This window comes from Cryptomeria japonica, chromosome 10, assembly GCF_030272615.1.
Source record: "Cryptomeria japonica chromosome 10, Sugi_1.0, whole genome shotgun sequence".
Taxonomy (NCBI): Eukaryota; Viridiplantae; Streptophyta; class Pinopsida; order Cupressales; family Cupressaceae; genus Cryptomeria; species Cryptomeria japonica.
Window position 1 is genome coordinate 729,173,992 of NC_081414.1, and position 23,575 is coordinate 729,197,566.

The following is a 23,575-nucleotide window of genomic DNA, read 5'->3' on the forward strand; positions in this document are numbered from 1 at the left end:
ACGCCATGTTAGTCGAATTCGCTATTTCGAGAGGCAAAAGGAAATGGTGGCCACGCAGCCCGCGAATCAATGAAAGCCCTTTATTGTCATCGGGATAACATACACTATCGGCAATGAGGAAAAACTGTCATCCCAATACCCGATGGGGCTATCAGTGGAGCTCTTGTCGATAACCGATGGAGTCATGTCTTCATAGCAGTGACATCGGGTTATCGGGAGGTCCCAATTTATGTTACCCCCGATACCCGATGCATTAAATGGAGAAGGGGACTCTATCAGAGAGACTCTCTCTGATAAAGTGATACCAAGCAAGAAGGGGAGTCAGACTCATCGGGATAACATACATTGTCGAGGAGATGCATTTTGAGTTATCCCGATGCCTGATGAGGAAGATGAGCTCGGCACAAATGAAGTGACTACATTAGGGAAGCCTACACCGATAAGACCAAAACAACCTGAAAGTGACTAACACACCATGTTAGCGAATTCGACTAACATGGCGTGTTAGTCGCTTTCGGGTTGTTTTGGTCTTATCGGCGTAGGCTTCCCCAATGTAGTCACTTCATTTGTGTCGAGCTCATCTTCCTCATTGGGCATCGGGATAACTCAAAATGTATCTCCCCGACAATGTATGTTATCCCGATGAGTCTGACTCCCCTTCTTGCTTGGTATCACTTTATCGGAGAGAGTCTCTCTGATAGAGTCCCCTTCTCCATTTAGTGCATCGGGTATCGGGGGTAACATAAATTGGGACCTCTCGATAACCCGATGTCACCGCTATGAAGACATGATTCCATCAGTTATTAGCAAGAGCTCCACCGATAGCCCCATCGGGTATCGGGATGACATTTTTTCCTCATTGTCGATAGTGTATGTTATCCCGATGACAATAAAGGGCTTTCACTGATTTGTGGGCTGTGTGGCCGCCATTTCCTTTTGCCCCATGAAACAGCGAATTCGACTAACATGGCTTGTTAGTTGCTTTCGCTGATTCGCAGACTGTGTGGCCACCATTTCCTTTTGCCTCACGAAACAACAAATTCGACTAACATAGCGTGTTAGTCACTTTCGCTGATTCACAGACTACATGGCCGCCATTTCCTTTTGGACCGCGAAACAACGAATTCGACTAACATAGCATGTTAGTCGCTTTTGGTTTGTTTTGGTCTTATCGATGTAGGCTTCCCCAATGTAGGACGACGTGGAAAGTAAAGAAGGTGCATCTTGAAAAGGATCCGATGGTCTGCGTTATTTCGGTGGGTGAAATAGCATGGAGTTTATCTTTCGCGAAGCAGCAAAAGGATGGTGGGCCCGACAGATTAGGCAGTACGGCGGGAGTAACACGCGTATCAGGGTATCGGGTATCGGGGTAACATAAATTGGGACCTCTCGATAACCCGATGTCACTGCTATGAAGACATGACTCCATCGGTTATCGGCAAGAGCTCCACTGATAGCCCCATCGGGTATCAGGATGACATTTTTTCCTCATTGCCAATAGTGTATGTTATCCCGATGATAATAAAGGGCTTTCGCTGATTCGCAGGCTATGTGGCCGCTATTTCCTTTTGCCTCGTGAAATAGCGAATTCGACTAACATGGCATGTTAGTCACTTGCGCTGATTCGTAGACTGTGTGGCCACCATTTCCTTTTGCCTCACGAAACAGCAAATTTGACTAACATAGCATGTTAGTCACTTTCACTGATTCGCAAACTATGTGGCCGCCATTTCCTTTTGGACTGTGAAACAACAACTTTGACTAACATAGCGTGTAAGTCACTTTTGGGTTGTTTCGGTCTTATCGACGTAGGCTTCCCAATGTAGGATGATGTGGAAAGTAAAGAAGGTGCATCTTGAAAAGGATCTGACGGTCTACGTTATTTCGGTGGGCGAAATAGCGTGGAGTTTATCTTTCGCGAAGCAGCGAAAGGATGGTGGGCCCGGCAGATTAGACTAGGATGTTTCGCAAGGCAAAAGGAAATGGTGGCCACACAGTCCGTGAATCAGTGAAAGCAACTAACATGCCATGTTAGTCGAATTTGCTATTTCGTGAGGAAAAATAAATGGCAGCCACGCAGCCCGCGAATCAGCGAAAGTGACTAACATGCCATGTTAGTCAAATTCACAAGTTTTGCAGGGTAAAATAAAATGGTGGCCACACAACCCATGAATCAGAGAAAGCTACTAACATGCTATGTTAGTCGAATTCTCTATTTCATGGGGCAAAAGGAAATGGTGGCCACGTAGTCCGCGAATCAGCAAAAGTGACTAACACGCTATGTTAGTTGAATCTTCCATCAACACGCTATGTGCCTAAACAATGTTCCATGAATCTTCTCTCTCTCTCTTTCCCTCTCTCTCACATTCTTTTTGACTTAAGTCTCTCTCCCTCTCTTCCTCTATCTCTCTATCTCACTCTCCTCCTTTGTCAAGTGTATCTCTTTCCCACTCTCTCCCTACCTCCCCCCTCTCTCTCTCTCTCTCTCTCTCTTTCTCTCTCTCTCTCTCTCTCTCTCTCTCTCTCTCTCTCTCTCTCTCTCTCTCTCTCTCTCTCTCTCTCTCTCTCTCTCTCTCTCTCATTCTTTATCTCTAAAGTCTCTCCCTCGCATCCTCTGTATCTCACTCTCCCCTTCTCTCAGGTGTATCTCTCTCTTATTCTCTTCCTCTCTACTCCCCCTCCCTCTCTCCCTTTATCATTACCTCTCTTTCTCACTCTCTCCCTCTCTACTCCCCCTCCCTCTCTCCCTTTCTCATTACCTCTCTTTCTCACTCTCTCCCTCTCTCCCTCTCTCCCTCTCTTTGCACCAATTAGGGTGACCTCCAATGGTTAAATTGAGACACCAAAATCCAAAATCACCAAGAAGGGGAAGTGCACTAACATATTTAAATTGAGACAACCTATGATGCCTTAGGACTCCATATGACATCTTATGTATCGTTACAAGTCATATGGTGTCCTAAGGATTCATATGGTGTCCTATGACCCCGTAGGACACATGCATGGATTCCTAGGATACCATATGTCCCTAGAGAGGGAGAGAGGGGTAGGAGAGCGAGGGAATGGGAGAGAGACACACCTAATAGAGGAGAGTGAGATAGAGAGATAGATACTGAGAGGGAGAGACAAGAGATAAATGAGAGAAAGAGAGATGGAGGAGAGAGAGGAGGGGAGACCAAGATAGGGAAAACATAATATTGATGAATCAACACCTTGAGGTCAACATAATTTGTATTCTGATGATGTTTCAAAATCATTGTTGAGTTATTATAGATGTATCTTCTTCTTCATCAATAACATACAAAGGTAGCTCATTAAACAAAACAAGCATTATCTCATCATATTGCTCAATATAACTAGGTGACTCATTAAACAAAACAATCAAAAACTCGTTATCAACACTTTTTCCTTGCTCTTTAACCTATTGTTCTATATCATCATACATATCAGTTTATTGCAATAAATTTAATTTTTCTATTTCTACATCATTTGCAGGTGTATTGACAAAAGATAACTTTGTTTCTACCTCAAAAAAGTCTCTCTTTTGTTCAACAAAATAGCTCTTTAGATATATAATAGGACCTCTTGGACAAAGGAAAATGATGCTAGGGCATGAAAGTTGATTTGCAAAAGGACTTTGATAAGATTTGGGGGTTCCTTGAGGTGGAGACATCTCTTTAAAGGGTTTCTCTTGGGGAATGATGACCTAGTTTTCTACATACATTTAACATCTTGCATGCGTTCAAAGCTTCTAAATCTTGGGATTTCAACTTTAGAAGAATCACTTGAAGGTTGAATAGGCTTCACTTGAAGGTTGAATCTCTAGTCTCTTCTTCTCTTTCCATCAACCTCTCTCTCTCTCTAAACCCTTCCCTTCCTCCACCCCTCTCTCTCACCTGGGATCTTTATCTAGTCTCATACTCATTTTCTATCCCTTCCTCCCTCTCACTTAGTATCTATCTCTCTTTATTAGGTCTCTCTTTCTTAGGTTAGGCTTGGGAGGGAGAGAGGGAGAGAGAAGAGAGGATGGAGGGACAGAGGGAGAGAGAAGAGAGGATGGAGGGAGAGAGGGAAAGAGAGGGTGAGAAGGAGAGATACTTGAGAGAGAAAGAAAGAGTGTTAGAGGGAAAGAGAGAGACTTGAGAGAGAAAGGGAGAGAGGGAGAGAGGGAAATAATGTGAGAGAGAGACACTGGAGAGAGGGGGAGGTAAATAATGGGAAGGAGAGAGGGCGAGGGAAGAGAGAGGATGGGGGAGGGAGGGAGAGAGGGAAATAATGGAGAGAATGGAAAGAATGGGAGAGAGACGCCTATGAGAGAGGGAGAGAGAGATAGAGAAAGGGAAAGGGAGGGATAGGGAGAGATGGAGAGAGAGAGAGAGAGAGGGAGATAATGAGAGAAAGAGAGAGACACCTAAGAGAGGGGGAGTGAGAGAGATAGAGATAGAGGGTGAGAGGGAGAAGGGGGTTGGGAGGGAGAGAGGTAAAAAGAGTTAGAGGGAAAGAGATAGAGACCATATGGTATCCAAAGGGGTCATATGGTGTTTTACGACCCCTCAGGACGCCATATGACTCCTTAGGACACCATATGGTGTCGTTATTGGTTGTATTGTGTCCTAAGGGGTCTTATGGTGTTCTATGATCCCTTAGTACACCATATAACCCCTTAGGTGTTGTTAGGGGTCATATTGTGTCCTAAGGGGTCAGATAGTGTCTTATGACCCCTTAGGACACAAAATGGTGTTGTTATGTGTCATATGGTGTCCTAAGGGGTCATATGGGGTCCTATGACCCCTTAGGACACCATATGACCCCTTAGGACACCATGTGGTGTCGTTAGGGGTCGTATGGTGTCCTAAAGGGTCATATGGTGTCCTATGACCCCTCAAGACACCATATGACCCCTCAGGACTCCATATGGTGTCGTTATGGGTCGTATGGTGTCCTAAGAGGTCATATGGTCTTCTACGACCCCTCAGGACACCATAGAACCCCTTAGGACACCATTTGGTGTCATTATATGATGTCTTAAGGGGTCATATGGTGTTCTATGACCTCTTAGGAGACCATGTGACCCCTTAGGACACCACATGGTGTTTTTATGGTTCATACGGTGTCCTATGACCCCTTCGGACACCATATGACCCCTTATGTGTCAATAGGGTCATATGGTCTCCTATGACCCCTTAGGACACCATATGACCCCTTAGAACTCCATATGGTGTCGTTATGAGTTGTATGGTTTCCTAATAGGTCATACGGTGTTATATGATCCTTTAGGACACCATTTGGTGTTGTTATGGATCGTATGGTATACTAAGGAGTCATATGGTGTCTTATATCCCCTTAGGACACAATATGACCCCTAACAACATCTAAGGGGTTATATGGTGTATTAAGGGATCATAGAGCACCATAAAACCCCTTAGGACACAATACGATCAATAACGACACCATATGGTGTCCTAAGGAGTCATATGGTGTCCTGAGGGGTTGTAGAACACCATATGACCCCTTAGGATACCATATGGTCTCTATCTCTTTCCCTCTAACTCTTTTTATCTCTCTCCCTCCCAACCCCCTTCTCCCTCTCACCCTCTATCTCTATCTCTCTCACTCCCCCTCCCTTAGGTATCTCTCTCTTTCTCTCATTATCTCCCTCTCTCTCTCTCTCTCCATCTCTCCCTATCCCTCCCTTTCCTTTCTCTATCTCTCTCTCCCTCTCTCGTAGGTGTCTCTCTCCAATTCTTTCCCTCTCCCTCCCTCCCCATCCATCTCTCTATCCCCTCTCTCCCTCTCTCTTAGGTCTCTCTCTCCCATTATTTCCTCTCTCTCTCTCTCTCTAGTTTCTCTCCCTACCCTTCTATCTCTATTTTCTCAGCTCTCTCTCTCTCTCTCTCTCTCTCTCTCTCTCTCTCTCTCCCCTCTCTCTTAGGTGTCTCTCTTTCCTATTATGTTCATCTTTCCCTCTCTCCCTCCCCCATCCTCTCTCTTCCCCCGCCCTCTCTCCTTCCCATTATTTCCCTCCCCCTCTCTCAAGTGTCTCTCTCTCACATTATTTCCCTCTCTCCCTCTCTCCCTTTCTCTCTCAAGTCTCTCTCTTTCCCTCTAACACTCTTTCTTTCTCTCCCATTCCCTTTCTCTTTCTCTCTCAAGTATCTCTCCTTCTCACCCCCTCTTTCCCTCTCTCCCTCCATCCTCTCTTCTCTCTCCCTCTCTCCCTCCCAAGCCTAACCTAAGAGAGAGAGATAGATACTAAGCAAGAGGGAGTAAGGGATAGAAAATGAGTATGAGACTAGAGAAAGATCCCAGGTGAGAGAGAGGGGTGGAGGAAGGGAAGCATTTAGAGAGAGAGAGGTTGATGGAAAGAGAAGAAGAGACTAGAGATTCAACCTTCAAGTGAAGCCTATTCAACCTTCAAGTGATTCTTCTAAAGTTGAAATCCCAAGATTTAGAAGCTTTCAACGCATGCAAGATGTTAAATGTATGTAGAAAACTAGGTCATCATTCCCTAAGAGAAACCCTTTAAAGAGATGTCTCCACCTCAAGAAACCCCCAAATCTTATCAAAGTCCTTTTGCAAATCAACTTTCATGCCATAGCATCATTTTCCTTTGTCCAAGAGGTCCTATTATATATCTAAAGAGCTATTTTGTTGAACAAAAGAGAGACTTTTTTGAGGTAGAAACAAAGTTATCTTTTGTCAATACACCTGCAAATGATGTAGAAATAGAAAAATTAAATTTATTGCAATAAAATTATATGTACGATGATATAGAACAATAGGTTAAAGAGCAAGGAAAAAGTGTTGATAACAAGTTTTTGATTGTTTTGTTTAATGAGCTACCTTTGTATGTTATTGATGAAGAAGAAGATACATATATAATAACTCAACAATGATTTTGAAACATCATTAGAATACAAATTATGTTGACCTCAAGGTGTTGATTCATCAATATTATGTTTTCTCTATCTCGGTCTCCCCTCCTCTCTCTCTCCATCTCTCTTTCTCTCATTTATCTCTTGTCTCTCCCTCTCAGTATATATCTCTCTATCTCACTCTCCTCTATTAGGTGTGTCTCTCTCCCATTCCCTTGCTCTCCTACCCCTCTCTCCCTCTCTAGGGACATATGGTATTCTTAGGGCTCATATGGTATCCTAGGGATCCATGCATGTGTCCTACGGGGTCATAGGACACCATATGAATCCTTAGGACACCATATGACTTGTAACAAAGCATAAGATGTCATATGGAGTCCTAAGGCATCATAGGTTGTCTCAATTTAAATATGTTAGTGCACTTCCCCTTCTTGGTTATTTTGGATCTTGGTGTCTCAATTTAACCATTGGAGGTCACCCTAATTGGTGCAAAGAGAGGGAGAGAGGGAGAGAGTGAGAAAGAGAGTTAATGAGAAAGGGAGAGAGGGAGGGGGAGGAGAGAGGGAGAGAATAAGAGAGAGATACACCTGAGAGAAGGGGAGAGTGAGATAGAGAGGATGAGAGGGAGAGACTTTGGAGGTCACCCTAATTGGTGCAAAGAGAGGGAGAGAGGGAGAGAGTGAGAAAGAGAGTTAATGAGAAAGGGAGAGAGGGAGGGGGAGGAGAGAGGGAGAGAATAAGAGAGAGATACACCTAAGAGAAGGGGAGAGTGAGATAGAGAGGATGAGAGGGAGAGACTTTAGAGAGAGAGAGAGAGACTTAAGTGAAAAAGAGAAAGGGAGGGGGGGAGGTAGGGAGAGAGTGGGAAAAAGATACACTTGATAGAGGAGGAGAGTGAGATAGAGAGATAGAGGCAGAGAGGGAGAGAGACTTAAGAAAGAAAGAATAAGAGAGAGAGAGAGAGAGAGAGAAGATTCATGGAACATTGTTTAGGCACATAGCGTGTTGATGGAAGATTCGACTAACATAGCGTGTTAGTCACTTTTGTTGATTCGCGGACTGCATGGCCGCCATTTCCTTTTGCCCTGCGAAACAACGAATTCAACTAACATAGCGTGTTAGTAGATTTTGCTGATTCGTGGGTTGCGTGGCCGCCATTTTCTTTTGCCCTACAAAACCTGTGAATTAGACTAACATGGCGTGTTAGTCGCTTTTGCTGATTCGCAAACTGCGTGGCCGCCATTTCTTTTTCCTCGCAAAACAGCGAATTCGACTAACATAGAATGTTAGTCACTTTCGCTGATTCATGGGCTGCATGGCATAAACGAAGTGACTACTTTCTTTCTAATAATGGGGGGAATATTAATTTAGTTTGAAAGCTCCCATTTTGGCTTACGAGCAGGAGAAAAGAGCTTGAAAAAATCAAACCTTGAGCGGGATTACGAATGACAGAAATGGTAACCAGTAACGGCAAAGCAGATGGGTTAGAGGGGCCCACACCAGCCACTCTAAACGGTCAACGCTTCAAGTGCATTTGTTAAGCCTTTCTGTCAACCCAAAAATGGCAACATGCCTCTAGATCAGCCTGATGGTGGGTCCCAGAATGTGACTCATCGCATTATGGGAGGGAATGGGAGGGATGTATGTCAATGGACTCTGGATGCATGTCGTTTGTATGACAGGTCACTTTTGGAGCCAGAATAGACGCGTCCTAAAGAAATGGACAAATTAATTAAAAAAAATTATAATGTTTTGGAGCCTTGCCATCCCACGAGGGAATTAGGAAAAATTGAAGAAGAGGCGCAAAAGCGCATTGTAAGCCCCAATTTTTATAGTGTGAAAAGAATGTTAGAGTTTGCAATGTTATATTTTGTTTGGTCCATGACATTTTTGTTGCATTCAAAATTCATTCATCAAGTAATCATTTAGGTTTCTTCATGTTAGAGTTTGCAATGTTATCTTTTCTCTGGAGGAAACCTACATATTAGGCATTCAAATTGCTCTTTTCTATGGGAAAGAAGAACAAGCAAGGGGTGATGTAAGGGGTGATGCAGTTGCAAAATATATTTTTAATCAGGGTGAAAATATTTGTGTGTTGCACAACATATTTTCATAAAACAAAATATTTTTCACACGAGAAATGAGGGTATATAGGAGGAATAAGACAATTCTTTTTGTTGTAAATAAGTGTCAAGTGAAAAATATGTTCACAAGAGTAAAATGCAATAACAAAATAATCATTTTCGCCTAGGCATTGTGTTTTCACATGAACTAAAGTAAGATGCAATGAGATGTTAAAAATTAAATATTTTCATGGTGTAAAATGATTTCATTAATGAAGTAAGGCAAGTAATGAATTATTTTATTCTCAAAATATAAAGGACAGTTACAAAAAATATTTTTGTCCAAGTGAAAATATTCTCACAAGAAAGAGCCAAATAAGGAGAATAATTATTCCAATTGCAAGCAAAGGAGGAATAGAGGTATGTGTTGGGATTTTCTTGTGTTGCCAAGTGTTAAAGAGGTAAATTTAGACAAAGGAATTCAGTTACATAGAAAGAGATGTAGATCAAGGTGCAGAGAGAAGAGAGAAGAAGATATTCCAAATTCCAATTGTAGATCAAGTGCAAATGAAGAGGCCAAGTGTCATTTCCAGATTTAATTTAGGGATTCTTTTCCTTCTATTAATTCTCCTTTTTCTCCAATGTACAGGTTCTAAACTTCAGGTTTAGAAAGATAGAATAGATAAATGTATAGCTTAGGGTTGGGATTTTACCTACAGAAAATGAGTATGTAATTTTTTCAACAGTGTCAATCAGTTTGAGCAAATTGAAGGAAATATTGCAGAAGTTGTCTACATTTTGTATTCTCAAATTACATATGAATCAAATACATTAAGGATGCTTTAATTTGTCATTGTAATATTTTTGCAATTGTTTGATCTATGTATGGGCTTCTTCAAGGAAGAATCAAATTATGTATGCAGGTTATTGTGGGTTTGAGAGAACGAAATGGATTGGTAAGTATGATTATGTAATAATATGAGAGGTTGCATTAATGTTAGGCATCGATGTGAAAGGGCCATTGGTTTGAGATGATTTGTTGTTTAAGTTTGCACTCACGATATTAGATATGACTCCACACCAAATGGTTAGGCATTGATTTATGATGTCACCTAGATCTTGTTCAGTAACACTCAAATTGCATTTAAATCTCTTTTAATTTCATGTTTGTAGGACTATAGTTAGAATAAGATTTATTCTCAATCATGTAAATATAGTCAAAATAAGCATGAATGAAGCCAGTTCAAGATTAAATGTTAATGCCATGGTTATATTTCATTCAAAACTATTTGCTTAAACACAATATTTATTCTTTGTTGTTTTGATCCTTAAATATTGTGAAGGCACACCCCCCTAGGTTTAGCAGAGGCTAAAGTGTAGAAGAAATCAATTAGAACCTGATTGATTCTTTGGTAGTTGGTCTGTGATCCAAGAGTTTGTTAATAAAAACTATCTACTTCTTAAGAATTATCGGGCAATCAATTGGATTAACCAACAAATCCCTCTAAAATTCAACCTAAAAGCAGCAAACAATGGATCTTATCGATAAAGTATAGGGGGTTTCACTTGTTCAAAGTCTGGAACCATGTGTCTCAGTCTACTCAATGCAAATATACAACTCTTTGATGTTGGATCTATAACCTACACATAAAGAAGAGAGAAAATGTTATATTTTATAGGGATTTGCCTGAGTCAAACCTTATGTTGGTGTTTCCACCACCACTACATCCATGATGATATAAAAGAGACTTTTCCCCTACTAAGGAAGAGGATGAATCATAAAAGGAAATATTGAATTGACAAAATTATACCTTAGGATTTTATAAAGGTGGTGATGTAATGATTTTTAGATAATTCCTCCAAGTGTTAATGCAATAACATGGCAAATTATAGCAAAATCCATCATGGAAACATACTTGAAGATAAGTTGTAGCTTGATTCTCCTTGTAATTAGATCGTCTTGATGAAGGAATTAGGACTCTTCAATTGGAATGATAACTTGTGAATTATTACAATGTGAATGATAAATGATTTGTTAGGATTAAGGTGTCATCTACCTTATAAATATTATGACATGGTTCCAACATCCTTGTAAAGTGTCCTACGACACATAGGATGTGCTAGGAAAATAAATATAATATTTAATTCTCACCATTACTTGTAGTACATCCATAAGGGGTGACAAATTCCACTAGCAACAGTAAAAGTGTGTTGTGAACTTAATTATTTAATGTTGTTTTCTCCACCAATGGAAGTCTAGAATAAGATATTTAATGACTTAAGGAAGTGAGAAAAGGGCAACCTTTGTGCTTTTCCAAGTGCGAGCATGGAAGAGGCAACAAATATCTATTGATGTTCACTCATTATTGTATTTAATATAATATTTATCTTGCAAGAATGAGCACCTAAGTTGGAGGTAAAGTTGTTGAATATCTGGAGAATTGAGAGGAAGGGTGAATCAACAGTCTATTGAAATTTATTTTACTTTTCCCATAGAAACAAATCCGGTAAACTAATCTTAGATTACTTAACCATGACCAGATATAAACATGAAAGATCATACACATAAAACACCACATGTATGATGTGGAAAATCCAAGAAGGGGAAAATCATGGAGAATGTTAGTTCTCAATATGAAAAACACCTATTAGAATGACACCGGTTAAAGTGATTTTTACAAATATGGCTCATTGCTAGAATACTCATTTCCCAACTAAAATCACCAGAAAAAGAGAGAGGGCTCACCGCCCATAAGAAGAAGAAAGAAAGAAAGAATCCACCACTAAAGCACATAACTGAATTGTTGAAAGAAACCTTAGGCTCATTGCCACTGATACCAAACAACATCAACGCACAACCATACTGATCATTTATAACCAAACATAACCTTGCACAAATCAACGGGAGATAGATCTTCTTTACAATCCAAATTATTCTATATCTTTCTATCTTTTCTATATGTTCCTCATTACAATCATTCTTCATTTATACTAATATCTGGACTAGGATTTTCAAGTCGGCCAAGGAGATAAAGAAACACAATTCAAAATAGGTCTTCACTAAGCATTCCTATTGTGGAAAGGAATGAGAAGTGGACCACACCATAATGCAACAACACATTATCCAAATGTTGCAATCATGGGAGAAAAGAAGATAAAGCATCTGGGGTCAATCAGACCCAAAACGATCATATCCAAAACCATAACTCTGGAGCATACCAACACATGCATAATCAAAATAGAAAAGATAAGTACATAAATAACACAAATCTGAAAATATCATCAATATAATTGGAAATGTGGAGGAATGTGGAGCTTTGCAACATCTGCCTGAAAATATCATTACTGCATAGAATTTTGGAGCACAACTTTCGGACCTCCAAAACATGAGAGAAATATCTCAAGGAAATATCCAACAAAATATAAACACATCATGAACACATCTGCAACATATTAGCAATGCGGAGCAAAACCAAACATGAAAAACACAAAATAAATATGTTGAAATCAATGACATTCATATTGACACATCACATCTTTACATTTGCAACAATATCCCTCTTTGTCATTGATGGCAAAATTCATCAACAACGAACACACTCATCTAAAAATCTCTCCCCCTTTGAAAAAATGATTGTATCTCCCCCCTTTGACATCAAAGACAATGGTGAACAAAAAATTTAGCTAAAAACCACATAAGCTCCCCCTAAGAGAAATCCCCAATAGCCTAGACTGCAATATGCATGAAGTGCCCTAGACTAATGCACTGCTAAATGCACTTAGTTAAAACTAGGAAGGGGTATAACCCACAACATATTTTAGAGATACTCAAAAGTATCTTTTCACAAAACCTCGATAAAGATATTAGCAACTTTCTCTTTGTAGGTGCATATTCAAGTTTCACTTCATTGTGCATCACTTTCTCCTTTAAGAAACGATACCCAATAGAAATATTATTTGTTTTGGAATGAGCAAAGTGTATTACATCTAATGCAAAGCGTGTGATGAGTTACTAAGCTCAATGAAGTGGTAATCAAGGAGCGGTTGAGGTTTTCTTGATTGATGTGTAGAGATTGCTATGTAATCCAACGGTCATACTTGAACCGACTTGTTTGAAATCTCTATGAGAGAATTAGGTTTTTGTTGTGTTACCGACCTAATTGATTTGTTTATAAGGTCGATGAAGTTGTCTAGTTGAAAGAGCTGGTAGAGATCAGTTGAGTGTGTGGTTGTCGAACTAGATGATGAGTCTGCAGTTTGAGTAAAGGTAGATAGGAGATTAAAAGGATTTGATCAAGCAAGTGTAGTTCTATTTAGATAAATCAAGCAAACTCCTGTTGTTTTCTAATAATTACAACAGAATTGAAATCCCCTAACCGAGTAAGCTCTAACAAGCTTGGTTACTTATTAGATCCTCTAACAAGGTGATCCATTAGATTGGATTTTCAAATCCTCTACTAAGGTTACTCCTTATAGGGTATTGCTTCTAATAGGGCATTTTTAGTCAATCCCTTAACCGGGTGATTCCTAATAGGAATTTTGTAAAAGCTTTAACGGGCTTGGCTCCTAACAAGGTGAACTTCAGAAGAGTTCAGATAGTTATCTTGTGAGTCCCATCTCACCGTAGTTTTTACCTATTTGGGTTTCCACGTCAAAAATACTTGTGTCATGTGGTGAATGTTTTTGTGGTTATGATCTTATGGTTGATTTGATTAACTACTTAACTATTCTGATAAGGCATGATAACCAAAAGCATTGAGAAATGAAGTATGTTGACATATGATAAAGCATTTGGATGTTTACAAGTTTAATGTTTTTTACTATTAAGTTGTTGTAATAGTCAACCATTTTTCTTATGAGTATTTATCTTGACAGTGGTATTTCATTCATAAGTTTACTTTGTGTGATTGAGATTGAGATTAGGAAAGTTTGTATTAGTTTTTCTATTTACTGATTCACTCCCCCCCCCCTCTTAGTAATCTACCAGATACTTATTCTTTCATCATACCATCAATTGGTATCAGAGCATCTCAGGTCCTCTAAGATCTAGCCTAATAGCTTGAGGAAAAGATCTTGTAGATCATGATGAAGAAGGAAGGTCTGAAGTTTAACAGAGAGAACTATAGGATATGGAGCGACAGAATGAAAATTTACATCAAGAGTCTGGGAAGCCGGTATTGGGATCATATAGATACTAAGTATATTGCACCCACGGGGATTCTAATTGATGATCAGAAGAAAGAACAACAAGAAAATCATCAAGCATTAGAGGCCATTATCAGTTCTTTGTCTGATGTAGAATATGTAGATGTTCATGGTCTTGAAACTGCATATGAGGTATGGAAAAAACTTGAAGAGATTTATAGTGGTGATGAACATGTTAAGATTGCTAAAGAGGAGAGTCTAAGAGGAAAGTTTGATGACATGAGGATTGTTGAAGGTGAGAATATCTAGCAGTATGGTCAAAGGATAAAAGAGATAGTCAGTGAAATTAAGAGTGCAAGAGGGAAAGTGGAAGATGCCACAGTAATCAGTAAGGTACTGAGAACCCTACTACCGGTCTATGCTATCCAAGTTGCAGCTATTCAGGAGCTGAAGTCCATTGATAGAACTAAGGTAACTCTTGACTCCATCATTGGCAAGCTTACTACTTTTGAATTAAACGGTTATGATGGTAGTGTACATAAATCTGAGTCTGTATTTAGAGCTTTTGTTTATAACCCATCTGTGAGAAAAAGTAGAGATACAAGTCATGGTTATGAATCCAGATCCAACAGAGATGCTAATGATGAAGACAGTTTAGTGGAGCTTGAAGCATTGTTGGCAAAGCGGTTGCCTAGAGGAACTGGTAAATATAGAGGTAAAATACCTTTGAAATGTTTTGCATGCAACAAGATTGGCCATATAGCTGCTAACTATCCTAATGGTAAAAATGAACATAGCAGCGATAAATTCAAGAAGTATAAGGGTAAAGGCAAGAAAGATTGTCTTATTGTTGTTGATAGTGGTATCGCTGGTGAAGAATCTGATGGTGATGCTAGTGAAGATATTGTGTTTGTAGCTATTAAGGAAGAGATATCAGACCAAAAGGCATTAGTGTCCAGAATGGATAACTCTGATGATTAGATCATTGATAGTGGTTGTTCACATCATATGACCAGTGATTGGAGCAAATTTCTTTCCTTCAAGGAATTTGATGGCGGTGTTGTTAGATTTGGCAATGAATCACACTGCATGGTTAAAGGTAAGGGAGTTATTTCTCTTAATGGGAAGAGCAATGCAAATGATGTCTATTGGGTTGAAGGTCTAAAGCACAATCTTCTAAGTGTGGCACAACTCAATGACAGAGGATACCCACTGGAGTTTAAAAATGGGTATGTGCAAAATCTTTGACAACAAAGGTGAATTGATTGCAACCAGGAAGCAAACTAAAGGTAACCTGTTTCACCTTAATTCTAAAGTTAGAAATTGTTTTATTGCAAAAATAGATGATAGTTGGCTTTGGCATAGGAGATTTTGTCATATAAACTTTGATAACATTATTGAAGTGAGTAAGTCCAAGACAGTGAGAGGTTTGCCTCAATTAGACAAACTAGTTAATGCTCTTTGCAAAGAATGTCAGTTAGGAAAGATGACTTCTTCAACTTTCAAGAGCAAATCCTTTTTAGCGGAGCACTTGTTAGATTTGGTTCATACAGATCTTTGTGGACCAATATGAACAAAACGCATTCAAGTTGACAGATATTTCATGATCCTCACTGATGATTGCTCAAGGATGATGTGGGTCACATTCTTAAAAGATAAGACTAAATCTTTTGGTAAGTTCAAGGCATTCAGGGCCTTAGCTGAGAAAGAGAGCGGTAAGAAGATAAAATGTCTAAGGACAGATCAAGGCGGAAAATTTACTTCTGAGGAATTCACTAGGTATTGTGAAGAGAATGGTATCAAACGACAACTTTCTACACCAAGAACACCACATCAGAATGGTATCGCAGAGAGAAACAACCGGTCGGTTGTTGAAGCTGCTAGGACAATATTGATACAAGGAGGTGTAGCGAAAACCTTTTGGAGAGAAGTTGTTAGCACAACTGTCTACACTATGAATCAAGTTCTGGTGAAAAGAGTTAAGGACAAGACTCCTTATGAATATTGGTATGGAGATCACCTGATGTTAGCTATTTTAAGATATTTGGAAGCAAATGTTTTATTAAGAGAGGTGACTACATTATCCAATTTGAGTCTAAGAGTGATGAAGGTATATTTCTTCGCTATTCCACCAAGAGTAAGGCCTACAAATGTTTTAACAACCAGACACATAGAATTGTTGAGAGTGTTGATGTTCGAGTGGATGAATTTCCTGAAGAATCAAAAGGAACCAATTCAGAGAAATCTGAAATTGACAAAGCAAATTTTGATGCACTTATTCAACCAGCACAGATAAACTCAAAAGATAATGATGATAATGAAGAAGCTGAACTTGAAGATAATGATCATGTTATTCCTAGATATGTGAGATTGAATCACAATCCTGAATAGATTATTGGGGATAAGGATGTTGGAGTACTAACCAAAAGAAGAATCAAAGAGAATTCTTGCATGATCTGCACCATTGAACCAATAATTGCTAAGGAAGCATTAGGTGATGATCATTGGGTTAAAGCTATGGAGGAGGAATTGGATCAAATTGAGAAGAACAACACTTGGACCCTAGTACCCCGATCGGTAAATAAGAATGTTATAGGTACTAAATGGGTATGCAGGAACAAATTGAATGAAGATGGTGTTGTAGTTCGCAACAAGGCAAGGTTGGTTTGCAAGGGTTATGCAGAAGAAGGAGAAGATTATGGCAAAAATTGTGCACTAGTAGCAAGACTGGAAGCTGTCAGAACTTTACTTGCATTTGCAGCCCATAAGAAGTTCAAGGTATACTAGATGGATGTTAAGTCTGCATTTTTTAATGGAATATTGGAAGAAGAAGTATACATAGAGAAGCCAGATGGTTATTCTTTGACTGATGAGAAAGACATGGTATACAGATTGCATAAGGCTTTATATGGATTAAAGCAGGCACCCAGAGCATGGTATGAAAGGCTTCATACACATCTAATGAAGATAGGCTTTCTGAGAACCAGTGATGATAATAACATATATCTCAATTTTGAAGGAGATGAAATACTGGTCAGTGAAGTATTTGTTGATGATATTATATTTGGAGGTAATGGTGTCATGAGCAACAGTTTTGCATATGAAATGAAAAATGAGTTTGAAATGTCTTTAGTAGGGGAAATAAAAAATTTCATAGGCTTGCAGATACAACAAATGAAGAATGGTATTTTCATTACACAGTCTAAGTATGTGAAAGAGGTCTTGAAGACATTTGGCATGAGTGACTATAATCTAGTTGGGACACCAATGGTTACAGGTTGTAAGTTGTCTAAGGAAGTTAAATCTAACTCTATTGATGAGAAGGAATGCTGGTCAATGATTGGAAAATTGCACTATGTTGTTCACAACAGACGAGACTTAGCTCATGCGGTTGGCATAGTTGCTAGATTCTAGAAGAATCCTAAGGAAACACATCTGATAGCAACCAAGATAATTTTTAGATACCTGAAAGGTACTTTTGACTATGGATTATGGTACATATGGAGGAAACTTTGATTTGAAGGTATACACAAATGTTGATTGGGTGGGAAATGTTGATGACCGGAAAAGCACAATCGGTGGTTCATTTTTTCTTGGCTTGTTTCATGGAGTAGTAAAAAGAAGAGTTGTACTTCACAATCTACTGCTGAAGCTAAGTATGTTGCAGCTTATATGAATTTCACACGGGCTATTTGGATGAGGCACATTTTGGAAGGTTTTAAGATGAAGATATCAGATTCTATAAAGATTTTATGTGATAATACAAGTGTCATAAATATTTCCAAGAATCTTGTTTTGTACGCACGAACCAAGCACATTGAATTGAAGTATCGTTTCTTGAGGGAAAAAGTGCAAAGCAAAGATGTTATCTTAGAGCATGTTTCTACCAAGGAGCAGCTTGTAGATATTTTTAACAAACCTCTACCAAAGACTACATTTGATAATCTTAGAAGTCAACTAGGGGTTGTACCCTTTCATGAGGTTAGTTGAGCATGATGTTGATTGCATCAGTCCCTGAATCACTTGCAAAATTTTACAAGGATTGGTGTAATAGTGGATGTATTCCACAGGGGGAGCATCAAGTTGCAGTATGTTGTTGATGCACAGTGAAATTTAACATTACATGTTTTACTTTCAATTTGGCATTGTTGTCAAAGGGGGAGAATAATTATGTGATTATGGGAAGGAAAACCAATGACAGGCTGAAGACAGAGAGAGCATGTGAATACTTGGTATTGTAAACCAGGATTCCTATTCACAGTCACAACAACAATCAATGGTGTTGATATTTGTATTGCAATCAATGCCAAAGGGGGAGATTGTTAGCATTTGCATGAAAATTGCATTAATGATATGTTATGTTGACATTGATGTCAATTAACTGGTAATGATATTGTTGATATTGTTGTTATTGTTGATATTGTCTTGTAATCGATAGGAAGAGCTTTGTGAAGGACATGGTAATCTAGTATGAGTTAAACTGGTAACCGGTGTAAAATATTAAATCCTATCTATGTAATGTAACCGGTAAACCCTACCAATTATTTTTGTTAAACCCTAACCAATTAAGGTTGTTGAACTAGTTATGTTGGTTTATGATCTGATGTTGAGCGGTAATGATGGTGACACATATGGTCATTGTATGAAGACAAGTTCAAAATATTTTGGCATGTTTTTTTGTCTAGGGAATGAGAAAAGTGTATTGCATCTAATGCAAAGTGCATGATGAGTTACTGAGCTCGATGAAGAGGTAATCAAGGAGCAGTTGAGGTTTTCTTGATTGATGTGTAGAGATTGCTATGTAATCCAACAGTCATACTTGGACCGACTTGTTTGTAATCTCTATGAGAGAATTAGGTTTTTGTTGTGTTACCGACCTAATTGATTTTGTTTATAAGGTCGATGAAGTTGTCTAGTTGAAAGAGTTGGTAGAGATCATTTGAGTGTGTGGTTGCCAAAATGGGTGATGAGTCTGCAAATTGAGTAAAGGTAGATAGGAGCTTAAAAGGATCTGATCAAGCAAGTGTAGTGATATTCAGACAGATCAAGCAAACTCCTATTGTTTTCTAACAATTACAGCAGAATTGAAATCCCCTAATTGGGTAAGCTCTAACAAGCTTGGTTACTTATTAAATACTCTAACAAGGTGATCCATTAGATTTGATTTTCAAATCCTCTACTGAGGTTACTCTCTTAAGTTCCCTAAGTTCAAAAAATTATCAAACTCTAATGAGTTGTTTCTCAAAATCCAAGGCATGTATGAACAATCCATTTGAACCTGCATTGTCATGTAAGCCCCATTACAACAACCTATATCAAATTTTTGGATAGTCAAAGTCATTTTATTAGGGCAATTTTTTTTGTTGTTGATACAAATATCATCAAATGCATGCAATAAAAATTTGCAAGGTAGCATAATTTTCATTTTATTCATCATGGGCACAATAGTCAATGTAAATATGTCTAGGTACGAAGGTTTATGCTACGCATGCTCCTATTTTGATTCTCAATTCACCCAAACATTCAAAGCCATATTATAGCAACACTATCTCTTGAGTGCCCTAAGTTCAAAAAATTATCAAACTTTGATATGCTATTTCTTAGAATTTGGGGCACATACAAACAATCTGTTTGAACCTACAGGGTCATTTAAGGCCCCTCTACAATAACCTATCTCAAATTTTGAAGAATTGAGGACATTTTCTTAGGGAAATTATTTTTGTGTTGATGCAAATATCATCAAATGCATGCAATGAAAAGTTGCAAGGTAGCCTAAATTTCATTTTGTTCATCATGGGCTCAAACCATCAGTGTGAACACTTCTAGGTAGGCAGGTTTATGCTAGGCATGCTCTTATTTTTCTTCCCAACTTTCCTAAATGATTAGGGCCATACCATATCTCTTAAGTGCCTTAAATTCAAAAAATTATCAAACTTTGACAATCTTCACATCTACGTTATGCATGGGCATGCTTCACACCCTAGCTCTCATGAACTAACTGCATAAAAATGTTGGTCTTGCAACTCTTCTTTTCTTCTAGGTCAGAAAGTGTAAGGAAGTTAAGTAGAGGAATGACTTCCTACACTAACCTTGAGAGGAGGGTAATGCAAAAACTTTTACAGATCGTTAAGAACAGTTACAGAAAACAAAAAAAGATATAATAAAATTTAAACCATAACACAATGATTTACGTGGTAAAAACCCTTTCGGGAGAAAAACCTCACACTCCAAAAGCCACACAATATATTATTCAACAATTAAAACAAATTACAATATACTTGCAGAGCAAGCTCTTCGCGGGAGTACCACTAATCAAAGATTCAGAGGTAACTCAATAGCCATAATACTCTTACACCCAACCTCTATCTAACACACTTCATAGATAGGAGATACAATACAAGAAACCATCAAACGGTATTACAAAACCATGGGCTAAAACCACCCAATAAGGTGTAGCTGACCTTATCTCCCTTCTAGATTCCCTACGATGTGTCCATCTCTTTTTACAGCTCATTTATGTGTTTAATATGTTTTATATTTCCTAGTTTAGGAGTACAAACTTTCGGAGGCCATAACTTGAAAACCATGTGTTTGATTGACGAACTGTTTGAAGCGTTGAAAAGCTTGTGAAGTGCTCTATTGCCTTGTAAACCACTAAACCATTTACACCCACTTTTCAAGGGATTTTGGGGCCTCTAAAGTCCTCAAAATCAAATCTAAACCTTTCATCAGACCCCTCTAAAACAAAAAATTTAATATCTTCAAAACTAGTTGTGATCTTGCAACGTAACTTGACTGGAATACTTATCTAGCCAACCAGAAGCTTGGGGGAGATTTTCGCACCATTTCATGCCCAAATGAAAACTTACTATAAATAGTAACTTTATGTAAATGCAAGGTTGTGACACCATTTTCCCAACAACAAGTAACATTCATGAAAATAGGGCAGTCCTAATGAACATTGACAAAAGAATTATGCAAGAATTACACATTGACAAAATAATTGTATAGTAATACAAAATTTCAAGTAGAATCATAGATACAAAATTATCAAAAAAATTCATTTATGAATTCACAATCAATTGGTGGTTTATGTATACAAAATTTGGCCTCTAAATAAATACAAGTCAACTCATAATTGTTTATATATACAAAATTTAGCCTCTAAATAAGTGCAAATCAAGTCATGGTTGTTTATATATTCAAAATTTGGCCTCCAAATAGATAAAAAGCAACTCATTGTATTTATATACAAAATTTGGCCTCTAAATAGGTACAAATCAGTTTATGACCATTTATGTACAAAATTTTGCCTCTAAATAGGTACAAATCAGCTCATCACCATTTATATATAAAATTTGGCCTCTAAATAGGTACAAATCAGCTCATGGCCATTTACATACCAAATTTAGACTCTAAATAGGTACAAATCAACTCATCACCATTTATATATACAAAATTTGGCCTCTTTAAGCACAATTTAGTTCATGTTCACTTGTATTTATAAAAAAAATTCAATTCACAATGATTGGCACAATGAATAGATAACATGTCAATTAGCCAAGGATATATACAAAATTTTCAAAATCATTCTACCCTTTCCTAGAATCAATCTTCATTGCAATGCTCCAACACACTGAATACTTGTAGTTGGCCCAAATTAAATCTAGTGAACCTTGTAGATCAACTCTAACCTTTATTGTGTCAAGTATTTCCTCGTGGTCAGATTTATAAACTTTTCATAAATACTTATTAAGTAGACTACCGTGATATTTAATCAACTAAATATTTGTTGAAACAAAAAGGTTAGAGTAATGAAGAATATGCCTATGTGTGTTGAAGTCCTCAAACAACCCAACATCAGATTTCTTGATAGGGCACCTTATAAGCCATGTTTTTTGTGACAAAAGAAAACCCTATTGGGTGCTCAATACCCTCTCCATCCATGATTGTGGAAGCCTTTTTTATTTTGCCTCAATACAACTATGCAAAAAGTAACGTGTTCCTTCTTCTTTATAGTCATTAGCAATAACTATGCTACAACATCTTATAAAAATGCAACTATCATCTATTTTATATAATATACTTCAAATAGAATCTCTTGATGACTTTGGAGGTACTTCTATACCACATCCCTACAAAACATTGTTAGTGTGCAAAGTACACCATATATGATGGTAAATATCATAATCCTTGCAAAAATAAATATGCATCCTACAACAACATGTAGTGTGTACATGATTTATCTTAACATAAAAAGGTTTTGCAGTTTAAAAAACCTTTGACTAATTCTTATTTGAGGATAGCTTTGAATAAATTTCTCATAAAATTGTGTTTGAGTCATATCCCAAAAGTGTTTTCGATGTGGCTCACTAATTCTAGATCTAATTTGTCTTCTAACAACATCTCTTTGATTGGGAAAAACTCTTGCATTGTCATGCCAAAACATTTCAATTAATCTTCTTAATGCATCAACAACAACCTTGTCTTTGCATGGAAGTCTACTTGAGAATGCCAAAAGAGAATTATTGTTAGGATCCTCAATTTCCATTGACTCCCTAAGGCATGGTGTAGTTTTCTACTTACCTTTAATGACTTACTTGTTTTAGTTTTCTACTTATCTTTAATGACTTACTTGTTTTTCTTATTAAATGGGATTTTTCAATTTCCTTGTTCGTTATGGTTGATGAAAAAACATGTTGGGTAACATTGGAATATTTAGTGTGTGATGTCAAACCAATTGCTTTATAAGCATCAAATAGATTTTTCATGATAACTTTTTCACTATTATTTTCAAATGATCTTTAGCCAATAATTTTCATTGTCTCTAAAATTCAGATTTTTAATCATTTTGACAATTAATTGGCATCTTCCAGTTTGATTTAAGCTTCAACATAGTTTTTCCATATTCTATTAGTCATTCTTCTACAAGTGCATTCAATAATTTCATCGAGCATTGGCTTCAAAATATTTTCATCAATGTCAATTAGATACTTTGGTTTTCTATGAATCATTCTAGGAGGTGTTAACATTAGTGCATTTTCTTGGTTAGTATTGAGTTTTCTTGGTTAGTATTAAGTACATTTGATAAATCATTGATTGGAACTTGATCTTGGTTTGCAATAGGTTTATTTAGTACATGTAATTGAGTTGGTGTAGATGGCATACCTTCTCCTCCCATTTTTCTCACTTCACATAGTCTTCTCACGTGCTCCCTCTGTCTTTCCTTTACTACCTCTTGTGATCTAGTTGTTCCTTGCTTGTTCCTTGTCATCATTAATGTCAATTATCCTAAATAATATCATATATGTTAGTACATATTGATGCTCTGCAAAAAGGATTAGAAAATCTGTTTGATAGCAACACACACAAGAGCACAAGAAACAAATGTTAGTGTTAGCAACAAAAGATTATCCTAAACAGGCATATCAAGAGAGATATTAAGCATGAAATAGAAAGCATATAAACATAGAATAAAATAGCTAATCAAGA